Raw genomic sequence first — 24,419 nt, 5'->3', positions numbered from 1 at the left:
TTTTTTTTTTTGGGGGGGGGGGGTCTTGTTCTTGCCCCAGGCACTGCAGTGGCAGATGGGGATAATGGACAAACCCCACTGCCGGACAAGTTATTTTTCCAGTACTTTTTATTTTGGGGGGTCTTTTTTTGGGTGGGGTGCTTTTTTTGTGGGGTGGTCTTGTTCTTGCCCCAAGCACTGCAGTAGCGGATGGGGATATTGGACAAACCCCGCTGCCGGCCAATGTATTTTTTCCCGTACTGTTTATTTTTTTTTGGGGGGGGGGTCTGTTTGTTTTTTGGGTGTTTTTGTGTGTGTTGTTTTTTTTTTGGGGGGGGGGGGGGCTTTGGTTTTTTTTTTTTTTTTTTGGGGGGGGGGTCTGTTTGTTTTGGGTGTTTTGGGGTGTGTTGTTTTTCTTTTATTTCAGGGTGATTTTTTTTTTTTTTGGGGGGGGGGGGGTCTTGTTCTTGCCCCAGGCACTGCAGTGGCAGATGGGGATAATGGACAAACCCCACTGCCGGACAAGTTATTTTTCCAGTACTTTTTATTTTGGGGGGTCTTTTTTTGGGTGGGGTGCTTTTTTTGTGGGGTGGTCTTGTTCTTGCCCCAAGCACTGCAGTAGCGGATGGGGATATTGGACAAACCCCGCTGCCGGCCAATGTATTTTTTCCCGTACTGTTTATTTTTTTTTTGGGGGGGGGGGTCTGTTTGTTTTTTGGGTGTTTTTGTGTGTGTTGTTTTTTTTTGGGGGGGGGGGGGGGGCTTTGGTTTTTTTTTTTTTTTTTTGGGGGGGGGGTCTGTTTGTTTTGGGTGTTTTGGGGTGTGTTGTTTTTCTTTTATTTCAGGGTGATTTTTTTTTTTTTTTTGGGGGGGGGGGGGGGGGTCTTGTTCTTGCCCCAGGCACTGCAGTGGCAGATGGGGATACTGGACAAACCCCACTGCCGGACAAGGTATTTTTCCAGTACTGTTTATTTGGGGGTCTTTTTTTTTGGGGGGGGGGGGGGGGTTGTTTTTCTTTTGTTTTTTGTATTTTTTGTGGGGGTGGGGGGTCTTGTTCTTGCCCCATGCACTGCAGTGGCGGATGGGGATACTGGACAAACCCCGCTGCCGGCCAAGATATTTTTCCCGTACTGTTTATTTTGGGGAGTCCTTTTTTGTGGTTTGAAAAAAAAAAATTTTTGTGTGTGGTTTTTATTAGGGGGGGGGGGGGGGGGGTTTCGTTTTGGTTTTGCGTGTTTTTTTTTTTTTTTACCCCTTGTGCTGCAGCAGTGGATGGGGATATTGGACAACCCAGCTGCACTTTATTTTATTTTTTTTAAACTGGGCAGGGTCAAAGCACACAGCATCACATACTCCCAGAAGTCCTTGGTTTGTCTCCCACCCCCAGAAGTTCACCATTATATATCTCTCACTCCCAGAAGTCCTCGGTCTGTTTTCCACTCCCGGAAGTCCCTGGCTTGTTTCCTTAAGACAATGAACGCGGATGGGGCAGACAGTAAAACGGATGGCAGTGATGAAGACTATCTCCCCGACTCATCTGAGTTGAGCAGTTCAAATGACAGCAGCGCGGAAGAGACATCTTTTCACAGGAGACAGGCGCTGGAAGAAGCCGAGGCTTCCTCCACAGACGGCGGCCTGAACCGACGGACACATCACGGCGTGTCAGTCCAGGTTCTTACCCAAAAAGGGGATGGTTCCAGAACATATAACAAGAAGAAAAACTTCTGCCTATGGTGTGAGAGGCCATATTCCAAAATTGCGAGGCACGTGGAAGCCGTCCACCGCAGTGAGCCAGAGGTAGCAAGGGCACTGAGCTTTGACAAGAACTCCAGGGAAAGGTCAGTGCAGCTGGACCTAATTCGCCACCGGGGGAACTTTGCACATAATATCGGTGTTCTCCGCGAGGGCAGCGGTGTCCTACTACCTTGCAAGCAGCCGGCCAAAGCAGCAGCTCCCCAAGATTTCATGCACTGCGCACACTGCCAAGGTCTGTTCTCCAGGCGACACCTGTTGGTGATGGCCTTGCAGGGTGACTGACCTTTCCTCTCCCACAAAGGTGACAGCAGAGGTGCTAAGAGAAAACCATGGACACCAGCGGAAGTCAGAGCCGTTGAAAGACACATGATGCGGTTCATCCACTCCTGCAAGGTTCCGGGCAAGAAGGATTGTGATGCGTGCCTACGGGCTGAAACCCAAGCACTGAAGGCTCGGAACTGGCTTTCAATTAAATTCTACATAAAGAACAGAATAACTGCGATAAAGAGAAAGAACATGAACTAAATAAATAATAAATAAGTAAACAAACACATGCATCCATACACAAATAAATAAATAAATAAATAAATGAATAAATAAATCAATACATAATAAAATGTGGGTGCCATTGCACCCGTTGGCCACCTGTGGGGAGGGTGTCACACATAAATTGATCCATATATTATGTCCCCATGGTCCCCTCCCAGGCCACGCATGCCCGCACCCTCTGTCCCCTTGCACAGGCTACAGGCTGGGCCCTTCCAGGGGTAAGGGAAATGGTGTCCCCATGAGGGATGTTCCATACATGGGTCCCGATGAGGTCACAAAAACAAGTATGTGTGTGTGTGTGTGTGTGTGTGTGTGTGTGTGTGTGTGTGTGTGTGTGTGTGTGTGTGTGTGTGTGTGTGTGTGTGTGTGTGTGTGTGTGTGTCAGTAAGTGGTGTCTGTGGTAAATGTTTGGGGTAAATGATAATAGTTTGCTGTGCTTGATGTGAGCTGCTCAATTTATAGATCAGGGAATCCGTTTTTGGAGGCGAGATTAAGCGCTGTGTTAGTGTATGTCTGGCACAGTGATGAATAAATAAATGAAAAAATGATGATATAATATAAATGAAAAGAAAGAACAAAATAGAAAAAATATGGTGGTAAATAATAATGATAAAAAATAATAATAATAATAAAAACTAATAATAATAAAAAAAATTATGAAAAAAAATTGTGGCTTGCGGCAATGAATAGGAAAAAAGGGCTTACCTTTTGTCAGGTCCCGCTCGAAATGCATTGGATATAGCGTGGGAGCAGACACAAGAGAAGGAAAAAGCACCGCTGCCAGCGTCTGCCATCACCAGAAGCCGAGACCCGAACTTCAGGTCACAGCGCATAGCGCACAGAACGGGACCTGACTTAGGGTAAGCCAGGGACAGTGTCCACCAAGCGTTCAAAGCGGGACTATCATTTTCTCTAACCAGCTCCACACCAAATCAAGTCACGTAGAAGAGCCTGTAAACATCGGGCCACTAGACAATTGTTTTTATATTTTATTATTTATTTATTTTTTATATTTTAAATTATTCCTAGTGTCCTCTTTCCAATCTTTCTCCTTTTTTCTCCTGCTGCACCCACTGCACTCTCCTCTTTTTTCCTATTCATTGCCGCAAGCCACAATTTTTTTTCATCATTTTTTTATTATTATTATCTTTTATCATCATTATTTACCACCATATTTTTTCTATTTTGTTCATTCTTTTCATTTATATTATATCACTAGGTGCTTCATCGCGCCCTACGGGCGCTCTTCACACCGTCGCAAGGGGCTACGCCCCCTTAACCCTTGCATGCCTTTCTGGGGTTTAATATTTGTATTATATGGAGTATTACCTGCATTCCTTTGTTAGTGGTTAAATATTGCACAATGAAAGGGCGTGCGATGGTGAAGGAGGCGCAGCCCCTTGCGACGGCGTGAACAGCACCTGCAGGGCACGATGTACAGAATGTAGCGGGTGCGGGGGGGACTGCGGATGGTGTCTGTAGATGCTGCGGGTGGAGGGGAGGCAGAAGTGGGGGTGGGGCCCGGATGGGGAAGGTTCGGGAGGTGCTGCGCGTGGGGGAGGGGCAGAGGAGTGTGGGATGCAGATGGGGGAGGGGTCCGGAGGCACTGAAGGTGGGGGAGGGGCAGGGGTGCCACGGGTGGGAGAGGGGCAGGTGTGGGGATGTTGTGGATGGATGAAGGGTTCCGGAGGTGCTGTGGGATGGGAAGGGACAGGAGTGCCGGGGGTGGGGTAGGGGACCGCAGGCACCATGGGTAGGGTAGGGGCAGGTACGGGTGTTGCGGCGGATGGGAAAGGAGGTCCGGAGGTGCTGCAGGTGGTGGAGGGGCAGGTGCGGGGGTGCCATTGGTGGGGGAGGGGTGGGGGAGGGGGGGACCGCTGATGGAGGAGGGTGTCTGCAGATGCTGCGGGTGGAGGGGGGCAGGTGTGGGGGGAGACATATAAGGGGGGTGAATGGTGGAAGGGGCCTGGAGGTGCTGTGGGTGGTGAAGGGGTGGAGGAGTGGGAGCCACGGGTGGTGTAGGGGGTCTGGAGGCACAGCATGTGGGGGAGGGGTGGAGTGCCGCATGTGGTGGAGGGGAAGGTGCGGAGGTGTGGTGCATTGGGGAGAGGTCTGGAGGCGCTGCGGGTACTGTATATGCCATAAAAGGTAGTTGGAGGGTATGCAGTAACAGGGCCAGGACAGGGGTGACAGGGTCAGTACAGGGTTGACGGGGCCAGGACAGGGGTGACAGGGTCAGAACAGGGGTGACGGTGCCAGGACAGTGGTGACGGGGCCAGGACAGGGGTGACGGGGCCAGGACAGGGGTGACGGGGCCAGGACAGAAATGATAGGGACAGGATAAGGGTGACAGGGCCAGGATAAGGGTGAAAGGGCCAGGATAAGGGTGGCAGGGCAAGGCCAGGGGTGACAGGGACATGACAGAACACAGGGCACGGGAGAGATTGGTATTAGGGACAAAACAGTGGTGACAGACAGATGTGTCTTACCGGAGTCACTGCTGCTGGCTGCTGCTGTTCCACTCCAACCTGTTGGGATCTGCTGCTGCTGGAGACTTGGCATGGCTGACTCTCTCAGGCTGGATTCCTGCTTCCTCTGCCCGTCCGCATCCCTCCCCCCCCTCCTCAGTCACACACCGCAGACCTCGCGCAGCTGCCGGGCACTGTGGTAAGGTGAGACTGGAAATGACTGGTTAGCCCCCAGGAGATGCTGCGGCTGGAGGGAGGAGGGGGTCATAGCATGCACGTGGCGCGGACCTCACGGCTTCCGGGCACTGTGGTAAGGGGAGACTGGGAGTGACTGGTTAGCTCCCAGGAGGCGCTGCGGCTGGAGGGAGGAGTGGGTCAGAGCCTGCAAGCAGCTCGGATTTCTGTAGCGCTACCCGCCAGCTAAAGTGTGTGAAGGAGCTGGGCGCACTCCACTGCGGGTGGCAGTGCTGCAGCTAGCGGTGGGGTTGCTGGGGCTGGAGATAACAGAGGCAGTACGGAACCTGCACAGCGGCAGGTGACCCGCAAAACTGCAGCTAAGAAGCGTGGAGTGTGCCAGAAAGTGACGCTCCTCCGCACCAGAGAGACCCTGCTGAGTATGCCGATGTGGGGGGTCAAGCACACAGTGAGCCGGTGCCCGTCTGTCTGTATGACATACCCCTCACACACCCCCATACCTCCCAAATGTCCCGATTTTCGCGGGACAGTCCCATTTTTGGGGGTCTGTCCCGCTGCCCCACCCGCGGGTCGCAGTGTCCCGCGGTGGGGGGGGGGGGGCAGTTGGAAAGCTCCTGTACTCGCTGTTCTGCTTAGCAGAGCAGCGGTGAATAGTGGAGACAGAGGGAGAGGGGGCATCAGGGGGTACGGATTAATGGGGGGGTTCCAGCAGCAGAGCCGGATTAAGGTGGGGGGGGGGGGGGGGGCAGGGGATACGTACCGTTGGCCCCACAGTTTTAGGGGGCCCCCCGGCTGGAGTAGCTCTGTTCCAGCTAAGAAGCTCCCCCCCCCCCCCGTCCTGCCAGCAACAGCGGCAGCATTTGTGCTACAGTCAGCACACGCTGCTGCATATTGGCAGGTCTGTGGTGTAGCAGGGAGGCAGCAGCCTCCCTGCTTTCTTCTCCCTGTGCGGGTGTGTAGGGGGGAGCGACCACCTCCTCTGGATTTAGCCCTAGCTGAGGGGCCAAAATCCCATCAAAAAAATAAAAATAAAAATAGAAATTTGCATAAGGGGGCGTGGCCACGCGGGCAGCGAGTAGGCCACGCCCCCAACCCACAGCAGGCACAGCCATGAGATAGGGCTCCCCTGTCACAAGTGCCCTGGGCCCCCCGGACTCATAATCAGCCCCTGGGAGCATGCCAGCAGCTCACAGAGCGCTGGGCATGCTCCCTCACTGACGAAAACGGGGCCCTCCCGTGAAGCCACGCCCCCTTTTCGCCGAGTGTGTTTCCCTCCTTCTGCCTGGAGAAAGCTCCTGCAGAAAGCTGGGAGGTATGCAGCCCTGTCTGTGACATGCCCAATGCCCATGCTATCTGCTTCTGCTCCTAGTCTCCTGTAGATTTGGCCAGATCTCTGTGACTCATTTGACTAACTCCGCCCAGTGTTGTAACTCCGCCCAGCGTTAGCAAATGAATCACAAGGTCACAGAATAGGGCTATTATATAGGAGATAATTTTTTCATTTATTTATTCATCACTACACTAACACAGCGCTTAGTCTCACCTATGTGGTAAATGTGTCAGTAAGTGGTGTGTGTGTGTGTGTGTGTGTGTGTGTGTGTGTGTGTGTGTGTGTGTGTGTGTGTGTGTGTGTGTGTGTGTGTGTGTGTTTGTGTGTGTGTCAGTAAGTGGTGTCTTGTGACATTTATGTCAGTAAGTGGTGTTTGTGTGTGTGTCAGTAAGTGGTTTCTGTGTAGTATGTGCATTTGTGTCAGTAAGTGGTGTGTGTGTGTTTGTGTCAGTAAGTAGTGTGTTTGTGTCGGTAAGTGGTGTCTGTGTAGTGTGTGTCAGTAAGTTGTATCTTTGTCAGCAAGGGGTGTCTATGTACATACCAGTAAGTGGCGTCAGTAAGGGGTGTACTGTATATCTGTAAGTAGTGTGTGTGTCAGTAAAGGGTATATGTCAGTAAGTATCTGTGTCAGTAAGGTATGTCTGGGTATGTATGTGCCAATAACTGGTGTCTATGTCAGGGGTATTTGTCAGTAAGGAGCATCTGTGTCAGTAAGAGGTATCTGCCAGTAACTAGTGTCTATGTAATTTAGGGGGTGTCTGTCAGTAAGTATGTATGTGCCAACAAGTGATGTCTGTGTCAGTAAGTAGTGGTAGTCTATCTGTGTCAGTGTGTTTGTGTCAGCGGAATCTGTGTCAGTAAACTTTTTTTTTACATAGTTTTTTTTTAGGGGACGGTCTCTTTTTGACAGCTGTGGAACTTCTAAGAAGCCACTGCCACACATTTACCTGCGGGGCGGGTGGTGTGGGTAGTGTGAGGGGGGGGGGGGGCGGCAGTAGGCAGAAGTTTTGCCTAGGGTGCCGAAAATCCTTGCACCGGCCCTGGTTGCGACACACTAGTGTGCCACAGCACACTGGTTTAAAAAGCCTGACTTAGAGGGACATTTACTAAGCAGTGATAAGAGTGGAGAAGTGAGCCACTGGAGAAGTTGCCCATGGCAACCAATCAGCATTGACGTAACATTTACATAATATAAAAGTATACAGAGCAGCTGATTGGTGGCCATGGGCAACTTCTCCACTGGCTCACTTCTCCACTTTTATCACTGCTTAGTAAATGTCCCCCTAAGATTCAGATAAGCACTTTATCTTTTGCTAAGGGGCTACTTCACTTTCTGTGTGGCTATAACATGTCAGGGTGTTGTTTCCTCTTTATTGCACTAGGAGGTGTCCTTTTTTATTTTCTATGACGGACTCATTTTGGATCTCAATGTGGTCAGCAGAAGGTACACCCGCTCTATGGGCCTAATTCAGTAAGGATTTCAAATTCGCAATCCTTTCGTTAGCATGCTGGGGGGCCCCCCATCGCAGGACAAGGCCGCCCAGCATGTTAACGGCCACCTTCCCCCCTTTTACAAGCAGAAATTAAAGTTGCCTCCTGCCGGCGCAGCTTAGCTGCTCCCGCAGGAGGCCCGTTGCCGTGGCTGCGTGTGATGTCACCACGCCCCAGCACACCCACCGTTTCCCTATCTCTGCCCCGTTTCTCCGTCACAACCCCCGCAACGCTCCATCTCTGCCCACAAACAGAGCGTTGCCGCCCCACTCCTGCCCCATGTGAATGACAGGCAGAGGCAGTTGCTTTTTCTGTGTCCCCACAGAAAATGCGGGTGCATGTGCAGGACTGGCGCTGCATATGCGCCTGCATATTTTTCGTATTTTTTTGCGGTTGGATTGCACACTGCGATCCAACCGGAATGAGGGCCTATATACTGTATCTGAAGAGTTCACCAGACATTTTTGAAAGTTTTTGATTGACATTTGTTGAAGGAGACCATTATGAGACGTGTGATGACTGCTGCCACCTAGTGGATGTAGTAATTAGATCAGCATTAGCGGTAGGCTATGGGATGATGTTAGGGTTAGGCACTAGAGCAGAGGTTCTCAAACTCGGTCCTCGGGGGCACACACAGTGCATGTTTTGCAGGTCTCCTCACAGAATCGCAAGTGAAATAATAAGCTCCACCTGTGGACCTTTTAAAATGTGTCAGTGAGTAATTAATACACCTGTGCACCTGCTGGGTTACCTGCAAAACATGCACTGTGTGTGCCCCCGAGGACCGAGTTTGAGAACCTCTGCACTAGAGGGAGGGTTAGGGATAGGGTGATTGTATTTACCAGAACACTAGCGCATCGGATGAATCCTGTCGGAACTGATGGTAACAGACCTGATCGCAAGCAGTCATTTTTTTGCAGTGCAGCGATCAGGTAGTTGCCGCCTACAGGGGGAGGGGGTAATCCCTGTGCAGGGGTGCGATCGCTTGTGCAGAGAGCTGCGCAAACTGTCTCTGCACAGCTCAGGACTTACCCAGCCGCTGCGACGATCCAACCAGGAGATGACGTCAGGAATCCTCCCTCCAAACGGTTGGACACGCCTACGTTTTTCCGGACACTCCCTAGAAACGGTCACTTGACACCCACAGACGGCCTCTTCCTGTCAATCTTCTTGCGATCACCCGTGTTATCGCTTTCTTCATTAACTCCGTCGCTGTCCGGCGATCCCTGTCGCCGGCGGGCGATGCACCTGTGCATTGCGGAGCATGCGCAGTTCAGACCCGATCACACCACTGCAAAAAAAGCTAGCGTGCGATCGGGTCTGAATGACCCCCATAATCACCAGGACCCGGAAGCTGCATCTGCTATGTACCTTGTACTTTTTTAAGTGAGCAGGTCTATCACACCCAGCCCACAGCTGATTGGGTGAGAAATGCCCTCCCACACAGGTTACATCCTATGGGAGGCTCTGCCCTTTGGCTGCTGTGTGTTCCCAGCAGGGCCGTTTCTAGACAATTTGGCTCCCAGTGCGAGATTTCAAAATGCGCCCCCCCCCCCCCATTGCTATAAAAAAAAATTGAGTGCCCCCCCATATAGCCATAAAAAGAAAAAGCATGCGCTCCCGACAAGGGTGTGTGGCCTGATTAAAATGGGCGTGGTCTCATTAAAGTGGGCGCGGCCTCGTCTGATATCATCACACCCACCACAGGGAATAAAAACAAAAAAAAAAAGTCCCCTTTTTACACATTACAGCAGGCAAGTGTCCCCATATTACACAGCGCGGCAGGCAGGTGTCCCCATTTTACACAGCGCGGCAGGCAGGTGTCCCCATTTTACACAGTACGGTAGGCAGATATCCCCATTTTACACAGTACGGCAGGCAGGTATCCCCATTTTACACAGTACGCAGGCAGGAATCCCCATTTTACACAGTACGCAGGCAGGTATCCCCATTTTACATAGTGCGGCAGGCAGATATCCCCATTTTACACAGTACGCAGGCAGGTGTCCCCATTTTACATAGTGCGGCAGGCAGGTATCCCCATTTTACACAGCACGGCAGGCAGGTATCCCCATTTTACACAGTACGGCACGCAGGTATCCCCATTTTACACAGTACGCAGGCAGGTATCCCCATTTTACACAGTACGCAGGCAGGTATCCCCATTTTACACAGTACGCAGGTAGGTGTCCCCATTTTACATAGTGCGGCAGGCAGGTATCCCCATTTTACACAGTACGGCAGGCAGGTATCCCCATTTTACACAGTGCGGCAGGCAGGTGTCCCCATTTTACACAGTGCGGCAGGCAGGTATCCCCATTTTACACAGCGCGGCAGGCACGTGCCCCCATTTTACACAGTGCGGCAGGCAGGTATCCCCATTTTACACAGTACGGCAGGCAGATATCCCCATTTTACACAGTACGCAGGCAGGTGCCCCCATTTTACACAGTACGCAGGTAGGTATCCCCATTTTACACAGTGCGGCAGGCAGGTGCCCCCATTTTACACAGTACGGCAGGCAGATATCCCCATTTTACACAGTACGCAGGCAGGTGCCCCCATTTTACACAGTGCGGCAGGCAGGTGCCCCCATTTTACACAGTGCGGCAGGCAGATATCCCCATTTTACACAGTACGCAGGTAGGTGCCCCCATTTTACACAGTGCGGCAGGCAGGTATCCCCATTTTACACATTACGCAGGCAGGTGCCCCCATTTTACACAGTGCGGCAGGCAGGTGTCAAGTGGGGGGGGGGGGGAGGAAGGGGGAGAGAGAGAGAGAGAGAGAGAGAGAGAGAGAGAGAGATAATACTTACATCTTCCCGCTCTTCGGGTCCCGCCGACTCACGTCCCTCGCGCTGGCCGCCTCCTCCTTCCAGGCTTATCTCCTCTCCTCCCTCTCCCCGAGCGCTCCTGCTCGGGGGGCGGGGCTTCACGGAATGACGCGTTTGCGTTGTGACGTCACGATGCAAATGCACGGCTCGCCCGCCGCTAGAAACGGCACTGGTTCCCAGAGCAGGATTAACAATGAGGCTGATGGAGCTGCAGCTCCAGGTCCACACCCCAAAATAGGCCCACTGCATCTGCAGCAACATACCCTCCTACAATTTACACATAAAAATCGATACATATTCGAAAAGGGGGCGTGACCACGGGTAAAGGGACACGCCCCTTTTCCTATACTTTCAATGGAAGTTTGGAGAGCCAAAAATCGGTACAGACCATGAAAAAAGGTTCTGTACCTACCAAAAAGCTGCAGCTGGAGGGTATGCCACTGCATCTGCAGCAAGTCTCTGCGCTGTAGATAGGGGAAAAAGAATATCCTTTTGCTGCAGCGTCCTATGCCCTGCTGCCCGTCCGTCTGCCCCCCTCCGGCATCAACAATCCCCACTCCCTAGCCGCAGCGCAGGTGGAACAAAAGCTGCTGCGGCCACCGGCCCTTCCTGCGCCGCATACTCTCTGAGCCCTGGAGCCTCCTCTGCGCGTGATGTCACAGAAGTGCCTCCCTGCCACAGCCGCGCCCAGATCCCCAGAGGCCCTGACTCCGCAACACAGCACCTGGGCTGCCGGCCAGGAAGCCCCGAGATGGCTAATGTAACGGATAGAGTGGGTGATATCACGGAGGGTAATGTCTGGACGCTGAATCAATGTAAAAGGTGACAGTGCTGTGCAGTGCAGTGGGTGTGCAGTGTCACTGACCCTGCACAGCACTCTCACCTTTTACATTGATTCAGCGAGTCAGTCAGTTCTGCCAGCCATACAAAAAACAGAATTTTGAAAACTGCAATACATCACAAGCGCTAAAAATCATTAGTACAATATCACCAAAACGTTCCTTTTAGGTTGGGTGAGATGTTTTCTTTATCTGATGTTCTCCTTTGGTTCAGACCATTTAGGTATGGAGACTCCAACAGAGGTAATATGGAATAAAACAGACGTAATAAAAAACCAATGTGTAGTAAGTCTTATGAAAAAACGAGGTAAGTATTAGTGCCTTTTAAGAGGCTTTTTTTATAGAAGACTATACAGAATCCAAAGCGTACCCCACTCACACTTTAAGCGGGGATATATAAGCACATCAAGGTTTCTTTCATAGGAATGGTGGCTTCTACCGTTTTTTATACACCCAGTGTGGATCTCAAGGGGTTCAACCAAGCAAAGCTGTGAATTATTTAGATGTAAGAAGTTGATGCGTACCCCAACACTCACACTAGGAGGGCAGATGTGAAGCCTATCAAGGTATCTTTTTCTTCTTAGAGTGGAAGTGGCGGTCCTGATGTAGTATATTCCAAATCACAGATCAAACCACGAAAACTCCAAACAAGATGACATGAAAGAAATAGCAAAAGACAACCATGTCTTGATAAAGGCCCGGTGAGGGCTGAAACGCGTTGACAGCAGGAGTGTGAGTAGCTTGTTACTGTCTGGATTTTATTTTATTTTTATTTTTACATTTTTACCTACCTCTGTGCAAGTGGTTTTCCAAAATTCCTCTTTGCCATTTTTTTCCATTGTTTCATGTGCGGTTGCATATGTTTTTTTCTTACTATATGTTCCCTGTCATCATTTTTCCCATGTACTGTGAATAAACATTTGTAACCCCCTTCCTCTATTTTCGTTGTGGGAGTTACACCTTTTTTTTGGGGACAATGGAGAACTACTAAATCCAAGCAGGAAACACCATTCCCTATTTGGAACCTTAAAGATACCTTTATGGGAGTCATCTAGTATCTCAAACTGTGAGTTGGGGTACACCATATTGGATAATCATTTGTTCACCTTAAGGAGAGAAAGATACCTTGATGGGTTTTGCACCTTCCTTCTGAGTGTGAGTGTTGGGGTACGCATCCGTATTGCTCATTACACCTTTGACTGGTTGTATTTCTTGAGACCCACCCTGGATGTAACACAAGTGGTAGAAGCCAGTATCTTAAAAGAAACCCTGATGTGCTTTATGGTCCCCGTTCAAAGTGTGAGTGGGGTACGCTTTGGAATCACTTTAGCTAGTTAGAGGTACTTAAGCCATACCTCAGCAACCTTCAATAGGGTTAATAGAACGTACTACACATTGGTTGTCTTTTGCTATTTCTTTCATGTCATCTTGTTTGGAGTTTTCGTGGTTTGATCTGTGATTTGGAATATACTACATCAGGACCGCCACTTCCACTCTAAGAAGAAAAAGATACCTTGATAGGCTTCACATCTGCCCTCCTAGTGTGAGTACTGGGGTACGCATCAACTTCTTACATCTAAATAATTCACAGCTTTGCTTGGTTGAACCCCTTGAGATCCACACTGGGTGTATAAAAAACGGTAGAAGCCACCATTCCTATGAAAGAAACCTTGATGTGCTTATATATCCCCGCTTAAAGTGTGAGTGGGGTACGCTTTGGATTCTGTATAGTCTTCTATAAAAAAAAGCCTCTCAAAAGGCACTAATACTTACCTCGTTTTTTCATAAGACTTACTACACATTGGTTTTTTATTACGTCTGTTTTATTCCATATTACCTCTGTTGGAGTCTCCATACCTAAATGGTCTGAACCAAAGGAGAACATCAGATAAAGAAAACATCTCACCCAACCTAAAAGGAACGTTTTGGTGATATTGTACTAATGATTTTTAGCGCTTGTGATGTATTGCAGTTTTCAAAATTCTGTTTTATGACTGTATAGCTAAATGCGGTGACATTTATTTGAAATCTGTTACATCTGAGCTGCTTAGCGCCAGTAAGGACTACTCCCTAAATACATTCATTCAGTTCTGCCAGCCAGTCACTATTGTTAGCGCTGGTGTCCCAACACGCCGCATTACAGGAAAGTGACGCACTAAATAAACTACAGCTCCCAGCGGCCCTTAGTGCTGAAGCATTTAAGCGCTAAGGGCTTCTGGGAGCTGTAGTTTGAGTGCATCTTCTTCCCTGTAATGCGCTGCGTTGGGACAACGGCGCTAACAATAGTGACTGGCTGCTGTGCGAGTTTACGGGAGAGCCACTGCCAAAGGGAGGACAGCAGCTTAGCTGCTTCCAGGAGGAGAAGCATTACCTGCCCCTCCCCCACTCGCAGTACCTCCGGGCCCCATCCACGGCACCCCCACACACCCCTCCACCACCTGCGGACGCTCTGGACCACCTCCCCAACCCGCAACACCCCCACACCGGCCCCTCCCCCACCCACGACACCCCCGCAACCACTCTTTCCCCACCCGCGGTGGCTACCGAGCCCCTCCCGCGCACCCACCCCTCCCCTACCCGCGGCACCACCACACCAGCCTCTCCCCCACCAGCGGCACCCCTGCAACTGCCCCTCCCCCACCCGCGGCCCCCGTGGACCCCTCCCCCATCTGCGTCTCCCCCAACCACAGCACCTACTAGGTGATTCATCAGGCCCTGCGTGCGCTGTTCACGTTGTAGCAAGGGGCTACGACCCCTTAACCATCGCACACCCTTTGTCCGTGCAATATTTAACCACTCACACAATTATGATTGGAGGTAATACTCCATATAATAAAAATATTAGGGTTAAGGGGACGTAGCCCCTTACGACGGTGTGAAGAGTGCCCATGAACGCGATGAATCACCTAGTGTCTGATAAATGCCATCTAAGATTTAGAATCTGGGGCACAAGCTCTCCACACGTTTCTGCATCCTGCCAGTCACATAGTATTTCAGGCTGGTATATCTGTACTTGTACTTTGTTCTTCCAAACAAATTAGAGATCCCATTAATCATGCCAGGCATCAATATATTATGCAAGAATATTGTGCGTGAACCGCAGGAATGCTCAGGTATGGAAAACAGAGTCTTGAAGTGTTTCAGATCCTCTTTCCCATCAGCTATTGGGGGTCATTCCGAGTTGATCGCTCGCTAGCAGTTTTTAGCAGCCGCGCAAACGCATTGTTGCCGCCCACCGGGGAGTGTATTTTCGCTTTGCAGAAGTGCGAACGCTTGTGCAGCAGAGCGCCTGCAAAATCTTTTTGTGCAAATCAAGACCAGTCCTGTAGTTACTTATCCTGTGCGTTGAGTCTAACGACAGAGAGACGGCTTTTGACATCACACACCCGCCCAGCGAACGCCCAGCCACGCCTGCGTTTTCCCCGACACGCCTGCGTTTTTCTAAGCACTCCCTGAAAACGGTCAGTTGACACCCAGAAACGCCCTCCTACTGTCAATCACCTTGCCGCCGTCTGTGCGATTGGAATTGTCGCTAGAACCCGTGCAAAACCACAATGGACTTTGTACCCGTACGTCGCGCGTGCGCATTGCAGAGCATACGCATGCGCAGATTAGCCGTTTTTTTTCACTGATTGCTACACAGCGAACAAAGGCAGCTAGCGATCAACTCGGAATGACCCCCATTGTGTTTATGTGCTGCCAGTTACAGCTGCTGCCGGTAACACAAAGACAGTGACACAACACACTGTGGCATTTCTTCCCAAATCCATGAACGACCCTTAGGGTGGGTGCACAGTTAGCAATGTGTAACCGGATGATATGGTGGCCGATGGGCCGACATATCATTACCGCATTATACATCAGAATTATGTAATGAATTACCTTGCATGGCGACGCATGCAATATTGTCCGGTTAGCCGCGCTGCACGGCCGACCGGATGATATCGCATGTAAGCACGCAGATTGGCCGTACACACTGTACGATCTTGCCGGTATGTCTTTCTGATTCGGCTAGAAACTACATATCGGGCCCAAATCATTCTAGTGTGTACCCAGCTTTCCAGTGTGTACCAACGCATCTGGCTGTGTGTATGAGCGCTCCGCCGACTGCACATACACTTGCTGCAAGGACTGACATCACAAGCAAATTCAAATGCCCGCCCAGCTGGATGACAGGACTGACATATTGAGCAGCCAATTAGTAAGTGTATATGCCTACCTGAATCAGCCGCTCTCTGTCGGTGCGACAGCGTGACCGCCATCAAGTATTGTGTACCTGGCTGAAGCCATGAGTGGAGGCAGCCATTGTGTGAGCTGATAGTCAGGGCGGATCGCCAACAGATCTCCTCTACAGCACCATGAGTTTCCCTACACTGTAAGAAATCCCTGATGACATCACTACTGTGACATCGCAGGATTGTACTTAAGCAATGGGTAAGACCACATTCTGCTAATAAGCGCTCTCTCTAGCGATGCCACACCTCTTTTTTTTCCACGCTCCCTTTTTGAACACAGGAAAATGTCCTGGCCGAAGAGCCCAGTGGTGGCGGCTGCAGGAAGATGGACCTCGCTGCAGCCACGCTGAATTAGATTACATTGGAATATGGTGGACGCATTTCTGGGTATTGCAGTTAATAAATCGTAATATATTACTGGTTGCACCTCAGGGAGGTGCGAGCAAAAACAAATACGATTTTCCTACATAAATATCCAGCATAGTGCCATGTCCCAGGGCAGGGTCGCACTGGCCCACAGGGGTACCAGGGAAACCACCGGTAGGCCCCACTTCCTGGGGGCCCACTCCTTCCTCTAGGGATCAGGTTCCAGGCTGTGCAGTTGTATTATACATGGTAGATATGTTGCATTACACTGCACTAGACTATTGTGTATTTCTAGCATCTATAGAGGCTGGCCACACCCCCTTTGTAGGCTGGCCACACCCTTAAGTATGGGCCCCTATCACTGCATTCCCCCGGTGGGCCCTTCATGCCCCAGTCCGACACTGCCCCAGGGTTCAAATGGGACCATGTGGTTAACTGAATCTGAAACCTTATGTATGTAAGTCAGGAGCTTTAGGTAGCCCTGTGTGCTGCTATGCTGGCCAGTGCCTTTAGGGGGCCTGGGGCAATTAAGACAGGTAGACCACATTCCTCCGCCTTTCCCCCTTGTCTGTATTTTCCTTATAGTGCCCTCCCCTGTCTGTATTCTGCTCTTAGTGACCCCCAACTGTACTTTTTAAATGAACACCTAACCCCCCCACCAGATGTTCCTTATAGTGCCACCCCCATACTGTGACATGTCCTGCCAAACCCCCGCCTCAGTCAAGTCTGTGGGGGTGATGTACCAAAACTTGGAAAGAGATAAAGTACCAACCAATAAGCTACTGTCATTTTTCATAAACAGCCTGTAACATGGCAGAAGCTGATTGGCTGGTATTTTATCTCTCTCCGCTTTATCTCTCTCCAAGCCTTGATGCATCTTCTTTAGGAAGAGAGATGACAGGGAGTGCTAGGGAAGGGGTCCAGACCAAATTCACTGTAAGGCTCACCATGACCCCTGATGTAGAAGGAAGGCAGACTCAGCAGCTCCTACCTCGTGCTGGCACCAAGCAGCTCAATGGTAGTGTCGTCATGCGAGGGGGGAGGGTCTGAGAGAGAGGGCCACTCCCCTTAATCTGCCACTGTGCGGGAGCCAATAATGTACTCTTGACCCACTAATGTACCATTTTAAAGCAATTCTGCATTTATTGGCCAAAGGATGTCACATTATGGGGGAGATTTATCAAATCTTGGAGAGAGATAAAGTGGAGAGACATAAAGTACCAACCAATCAGCTACTACCGCAACTGACAGCTAAGGGCAGAACCATTTAGCCATGGGACTTACCAATTGGCTTTAGCTACACCCAGAACTATTCAATTACTTTCCAATTTCCCTACACGGCAAGCTCACGGCTACTGCACGTTAACCCATAAGGGTAAATTTGCTATTTAAGATGGGATGTTGCCCATAGCAACCAATCATATTCCAGGTTTTATCTTCTAGAAGGTGCTAGGTAAATGAAAAGTAGAAGCTGAGTGGTTGCTATGGACAACATCCCATCTTAAATAGAACTCCCATCTTAGTACATTTACTAGTGATGAGCGGGTTCGGTTCCTCGGAAACCGAACCCCCCCGAACTTCACCCATTTTACACGGGTCCGAGGCATACTCGGATTCTCCCGTATGGCTCGGTTAACCCGAGCGCGCCCGAACGTTATCATCCCGCTGTCGGATTCTCGCGAGATTCGGATTCTATATAAGCAGCCGCGCGTCGCCGCCATTTTCACTCGTGCATTGGAAATGTTAGGGAGAGGACGTGGCTGGCGTCCTCTCCGTTTATTAATGTTGATGCAAATATTTGTGCTTATTGCTTAATTGTGGGGACTGGGGAGCAGCTGTATTATATAGGAGGAGTACAGTGCAGAGTTTTGCTGATCAGTGACCACCAGTTTTATCCATTCTCTGCCTGAAAAACGCTCCATATCTGTGCTCAGTGTGCTGCATATATCTGTGCTCACACTGCTTAATTGTGGGGACTGGGGAGCAGCTGTATTATATAGGAGGAGGACAGTGCAGAGTTTTGCTGACAGTGACCACCAGTTTTATCCGTTCTCTGCCTGAAAAACACTCCATATCTGTGCTCAGTGTGCTGCATATATCTGTGCTCACACTGCTTTATTGTGGGGACTGGGGACCACCAGTATATTATATAGGAGGAGTACAGTGCAGAGTTTTGCTGACAGTGACTACCAGTATACGTTGTCTGCCTGAAAAACACTCCATATCTGTGCTCCGTGTGCTGCATATATCTGTGCTCACACTGCTTTATTGTGGGGACTGGGGACCAGCAGTATATTATATAGGAGGAGTACAGTGCAGAGTTTTGCTGACAGTGACCACCAGTATACGTTGTCTGCCTGAAAAACACTCCATATCTGTGCTCAGTGTGCTGCATATATCTGTGCAAACACTGCTTTATTGTGGGGACTGGGGACCAGCAGTATTATATAGGAGGAGTACAGTGCAGAGTTTTGCTGACAGTGACCACCAGTATACGTTGTCTGCCTGAAAAACACTCCATATCTGTGCTCAGTGTGCTGCATATATCTGTGCTCACACTGCTTTATTGTGGGGACTGGGGACCACCAGTATATTGTATAGGAGGAGTACAGTGCAGAGTTTTGCTGACCAGTGACCACCAGTATACGTTGTCTGCCTGAAAAACACTCCATATCTGTGCTCAGTGTGCTGCATATTTCTGTGCTCACACTGCTTTATTGTGGGGACTGCGGACCAGCAGTATTATATAGGAGGAGTACAGTGCAGAGTTTTGCTGACAGTGACCACCAGTATATACAGCAGTACGGTACGGAAGGCCACTGCTCTACCTACCTCTGTGTCGTCAAGTATACTATCCATCTAGATTCTATACCTGTGGTGCATTTTAGTTTTGCAGTTTGCTGACAGTGGCCCTCATTCCGAGTTGTTCGCTCTCAAGCTGCTTTTAGCAGCTTTGCACACGCTAAGCCGCCGCCTACTGGGAGTGAATCTTAGCATAGTAAAATTGCGAACGAAAGATTAGCAGAATTGCGAATAGACACTTCTTAGCAATTTCTGAGTAGCTCCACACTTACTCGGCAACTGCGATCAGTTCAGTCAGTTTCGTTCCTGGTTTGACGTCACAAACACTCCCAGCGTTCGCCCAGACACTCCCCCGTTTCTCCAGCCACTCCCGCGTTTTTCCCAGAAACGGCAGCGTTTTTTCACACACACCCATAAAATGGCCAGTTTCCGCCCAGAAACACCCACTTCCTGTCAATCACATTACGATCACCAGAACGAAGAAAAAACCTCGTAATGCCGTGAGTAAAATTCCAAACTGCATAGCAAATTTACTTGGCGCAGTCGCAGTGCGAACATTGCGCATGTGCAATTAGCGGAAAATCGCTGCGATGCGAAGAAAATTACCGAGCGAACAACTCGGAATGACCACCAGTGACCACCAGTATATATAGCAGTACGGTACGGAAGGCCACTGCTCTACCTACCTCTGTGTCGTCAAGTATACTATCCATCTAGATTCTATACCTGTGGTGCATTTTAGTTTTGCAGTTTGCTGAAAGTGACCACCAGTATATATAGCAGTACGGTACGGAAGGACACTGCTCTACCTACCTCTGTGTCGTCAAGTGTACTATCCATCCATACCTGTGGTGCATTTCAGTTGTGTGCAGTATATATAGTAGTAGGCCATTGCTATTGATACTGGCATATAATTCCACACATTAAAAAATGGAGAACAAAAATGTGGAGGTTAAAATAGGGAAAGATCAAGATCCACTTCCACCTCGTGCTGAAGCTGCTGCCACTAGTCATGGCCGAGACGATTAAATGCCATCAACGTCGTCTGCCAAGGCCGATGCCCAATGTCATAGTACAGAGCATGTAAAATCCAAAAAACAAAAGTTCAGTAAAATGATCCAAAAATCAAAATTGAAAGCGTCTGATGAGAAGCGTAAACTTGCCAATATGCCATTTACGACACGGATTGGCAAGGAACGGCTGAGGCCCTGGCCTATGTTCATGGCTAGTGGTTCAGATTCACATGAGGATGGAAGCACTCATCCTCTCGCTAGAAAAATGAAAAGACTTAAGCTGGCAAAAGCACAGCAAAGAACTGTGCGTTCTTCTAAATCACAAATCCCCAAGGAGGGTTCAATTGTGTCGGTTGCGATGCCTGACCTTCCCAACACTGGACGGGAAGAGCTTGCGCCTTCCACCATTTGCACGCCCCCTGCAAGTGCTGGAATGAGCACCCGCAGTCCAGTTCCTGATAGTCAAATTCAAGATGTCACTGCTGAAGTACACCAGGATGAGGATATGGGTGTTGCTGGCGCTGGGGAGGAAATTGACAAGGAGGATTCTGATGGTGAGGTGGTTTGTTTAAGTCAGGCACCCGGGGAGACACCTGTTGTCCGTGGGACGAATATGGCCATTGACATGCCTGGCCAAAATACAAAAAAAATCACCTCTTCGGTGTAGAATTATTTCAACACAAATGCGGACAACAGGTGTCAAGCCGTGTGTTGCCTTTGTCAAGCTGTAATAAGTAGGGGTAAGGACGTTAACCACCTAGGAACATCCTCCCTTATACGTCACCTGGAGCGCATTCATCAGAAGTCAGTGACAAGTTCAAAAACTTTGGATGACAGCGGAAGCAGTCCACTGACCACTAAATCCCTTCCTCTTGTAACCAAGCTCCTGCAAACCACACCACCAACTCCCTCAGTGCAATTTCCACCTTACACAGGAAAACCAATAGTCCTGCAGGCTATGTCACTGGCAAGTATGACGAGTCCTCTCCTGCCTGGGATTCCTCCGATGCATCCTTGAGTGTAACGCCTACTGCTGCTGGCGCTGCTGTTGTAGCTGCTGGGAGTCGATCGTCATCCCAGAGGGGAAGTCGGAAGACCACTTGTACTACTTCCAGTAAGCAATTGACTGTCCAACAGTCCTTTGCGAGGAAGATGAAATATCACAGCAGTCATCCTGCTGCAAAGCGGATAACTCAGGTCTTGTCAGCCTGGGTGGTGAGAAACGTGTGTCCGGTATCCACCGTTAATTAACAGGCAACTAGAGACTTGATTGAGGTACTGTGTCCCCGGTACCAAATACCATCTAGGTTCAATTTCTCTAGGCAGGCGATACCGAAAATGTACACAGACGTCAGAAAAAGAGTCACCAGTGTCCTAAAAAATGCAGTTGTACCTAATGTCCACTTAACCACGGACATGTGGACAAGTGGAGCAGGGCAGACTCAGGACTATATGACTGTGACAGCCCACTGGGTAGATGTATTGCCTCCCGCAGCAAGAACAGCAGCGGCGGCACCAGTAGCAGCATCTCGCAAACGCCAACTCGTTCCTAGGCAGGCTACGCTTTGTATCACCGCTTTCCATAAGAGGCACACAGCTGACAACCTCTTACGGAAACTGAAACTGAGGAACATCATCGCAGAATGGCTTACCCCAATTGGACTCTCCTGGGGATTTGTGACATCGGACACTGCCAGCAATATTGTGCGTGCATTACATCTGGGCAAATTCCAGCACGTCCCATGTTTTGCACATACATTAAATATGGTGGTGCAGAATTATTTAAAAAACGACAGGGGAGTGCAAGAGATGCTGTCGGTGGCCCGAAGAATTGCGGGCCACTTTCGGCATTCAGCCACCGTGTGCCGAAGACTGGAGCACCAGCAAACACTCCTGAACCTGCCCTGCCATCATCTGAAGCAAGAGGTGGTAACGAGGTGGAATTCAACCCTCTATATGATTCAGAGGATGGAGGAGCAGCAAAATGCCATTCAAGCCTATACATCTGCCCACGATATAGGCAAAGGAGGGGGAATGCACCTGACTCAAGCGCAGTGGAGAATGATTTCAACGTTGTGCAAGGTTCTGCAACCCTTTGAATCTGCCACACGTGAAGTCAGTTCAGACACTGCCAGCCTGAGTCAGGTCATTCTCCTTATCAGGCTTTTGCAGAAGAAGCTGGAGACATTGAAGGAGGAGCTAAAACAGAGCGATTCCGCTAGGCATGTGGGACTTGTGGATGGAGCCCTTAATTCGCTTAACCAGGACTCACGGGTGGTCAATCTGTTGAAATCAGAGCACTACATTTTGGCCACCGCGCTCGATCCTAGATTTAAAACCTACGTTGTATCTCTCTTTCCAGCAGACACAAGTCTGCAGAGGTTCAAAGACCTGCTGGTGAGAAAATTGTCTAGTCAAGCGGAACGTGACCCGTCAACAGCTCCTCCTTCACATTCTCCCACAACTGGGGGTGCGAGGAAAAGGCTAAGAATTCCGAGCCCACCCGCTGGCGGTGATGCAGAGCAGTCTGGAGCGAGTGCTGACATCTATTTCCGGACTGAAGGACCTGCCAACGATTACTGACGTCGTCTACTGTCACTGCATATGATTCTCTCACCATTGAAATAATGGTGGAGGATTATATGAGTGACCGCATCCAAGTAGGCACGTCAGACAGTCCGTACGTATACTGGCAGGAAAAAGAGGCAATTTGGAGGCCCTTGCACAAACTGGCTTTATTCTACCTAAGTTGCCCTCCCTCCAGTGTGTACTCCGAAAGTGTGTTTAGTGCAGCCGCTCACCTTGTCAGCAATCGGCGTACGAGGTTACTTCCAGAAAATGTGGAGAAGTTGATGTTCATCAAAATGAATTATAATCAATTCCTCCGTGGAGACATTCACCAGCAGCAATTGCCTCCAGAAAGAACACAGGGATCTGAGATGTGGATTCCAGTGGGGACGAATTAATAATCTGTGAGGAGGGGGATGTACACAGTGAAAGGGGTGAGGAATCGGAGGATGATGATGAGGTGGACATCTTGCCTCTGTCGAGCCAGTTTGTGCAAGGAGAGATTGATTGCTTCTTTTTTGGTGGGAGCCCAAACCAACCAGTCATTTCAGTCACAGTCGTGTGGCAGACCCTGTCGCTGAAATGATGGGTTCGTTAAAGTGTGCATGTCCTGTTTATACAACATAAGGGTGGGTGGGAGGGCCCAAGGACAATTCCATCTTGCACCTCTTTTTTCTTTCATTTTTCTTTGCATCATGTGCTGTTTGGGGACTATTTTTTTGAAGTGCCATCCTACCTGACACTGCAGTGCCACTCCTAGATGGGCCAGGTGTTTGTGTCGGCCACTTGTGTCGCTTAGCTTAGTCACACAGCGACCTTGGTGCGCCTCTTTTTTTCTTTGCATCATGTGCTGTTTGGGGACTATGGGGTAAATTTACTAAAACTTCTAAAACAGAGAATTGGTGATGTTGCCCATAGCAACCAATCAGATGCTGTCTATCATTTTCTAAAAGGTAATAGAGACATGATAAACAGCTTCTGATTGGTTGCTATGGGCAACATCACCAATTATCTGTTTTAGAAGCTTTAGTAAATTTACCCCTATTTTTTTGAAGTGCCATCCTGCCTGACACTGCAGTGCCACTCCTAGATGGGCCAGGTGTTTGTGTCGGCCACTTGTGTCGCTTAGCTTAGCCATTCAGCGACCTCGGTGCAAATTTTAGGACTAAAAATAATATTGTGAGGTGTGAGGTGTTCAGAATAGACTGAAAATGAGTGGAAATTATGGTTATTAAGGTTAATAATACTATGGGATCAAAATGACCCCCAAATTCTATGATTCAAGCTGTTTTTGAGGGGTTTTTGAAAAAAAAAAACACCCGAATCCAAAACACACCCGAATCCGACAAAAAATTTTCCGGGAGGTTTTGGCAAAACGTGTCCGAATCCAAAACACGGCCGCGGAACCGAATCCAAAACCAAAACACAAAACCTGAAAAATTTCCGGTGCACATCTCTAAAATTTTACCCCATAGAATCCGTGTTAAGTGCCCGGAATCTATGGGTTACCCTGCGCATTATGCCCCAGGGGGTGCACTTGACGTGGATTTTTCCTTGCTGCTCCTGAGGCTGTGAGGTAAAATTGAATAGCTCCTGGCAGAGCTGCAGCAAATTGAATCTGCCCCTTAGAAGATGATTGGTTGGAACTTTATCACTCTCCACTCTGTCAATCTCCCCCTATAGCTTGGAATGTGAGGACCAATCACAAGTTGCAGTCCAGGGGCGGATACAGAAGTAAATTAAAGGGGGGGCACCATGATAGGGGAACGGTAAGTTATATTTACATGCACCTAAGGCACGCGTGCTCCCAGATAAGGGGTGTGGTATAACAGGGGGCGTGGCCTCACAGAATACGCCATCAAGTAATGATTGGCTGTAGGAGCGCATCCTGGTATATTGCCAATGTTTCACCCTGATGAAATGGCTGATTGGGCCTTGAAATGTTGGTCACCTGTTCCATTAGTTATGGGAGCCTGGAAGGCACTCCAGCACA

This window comes from Pseudophryne corroboree, chromosome 5 (genome assembly GCF_028390025.1).
Source record: "Pseudophryne corroboree isolate aPseCor3 chromosome 5, aPseCor3.hap2, whole genome shotgun sequence".
In the NCBI taxonomy this organism is placed as follows: domain Eukaryota; kingdom Metazoa; phylum Chordata; class Amphibia; order Anura; family Myobatrachidae; genus Pseudophryne; species Pseudophryne corroboree.
This window is presented reverse-complemented; position numbering follows the sequence as displayed.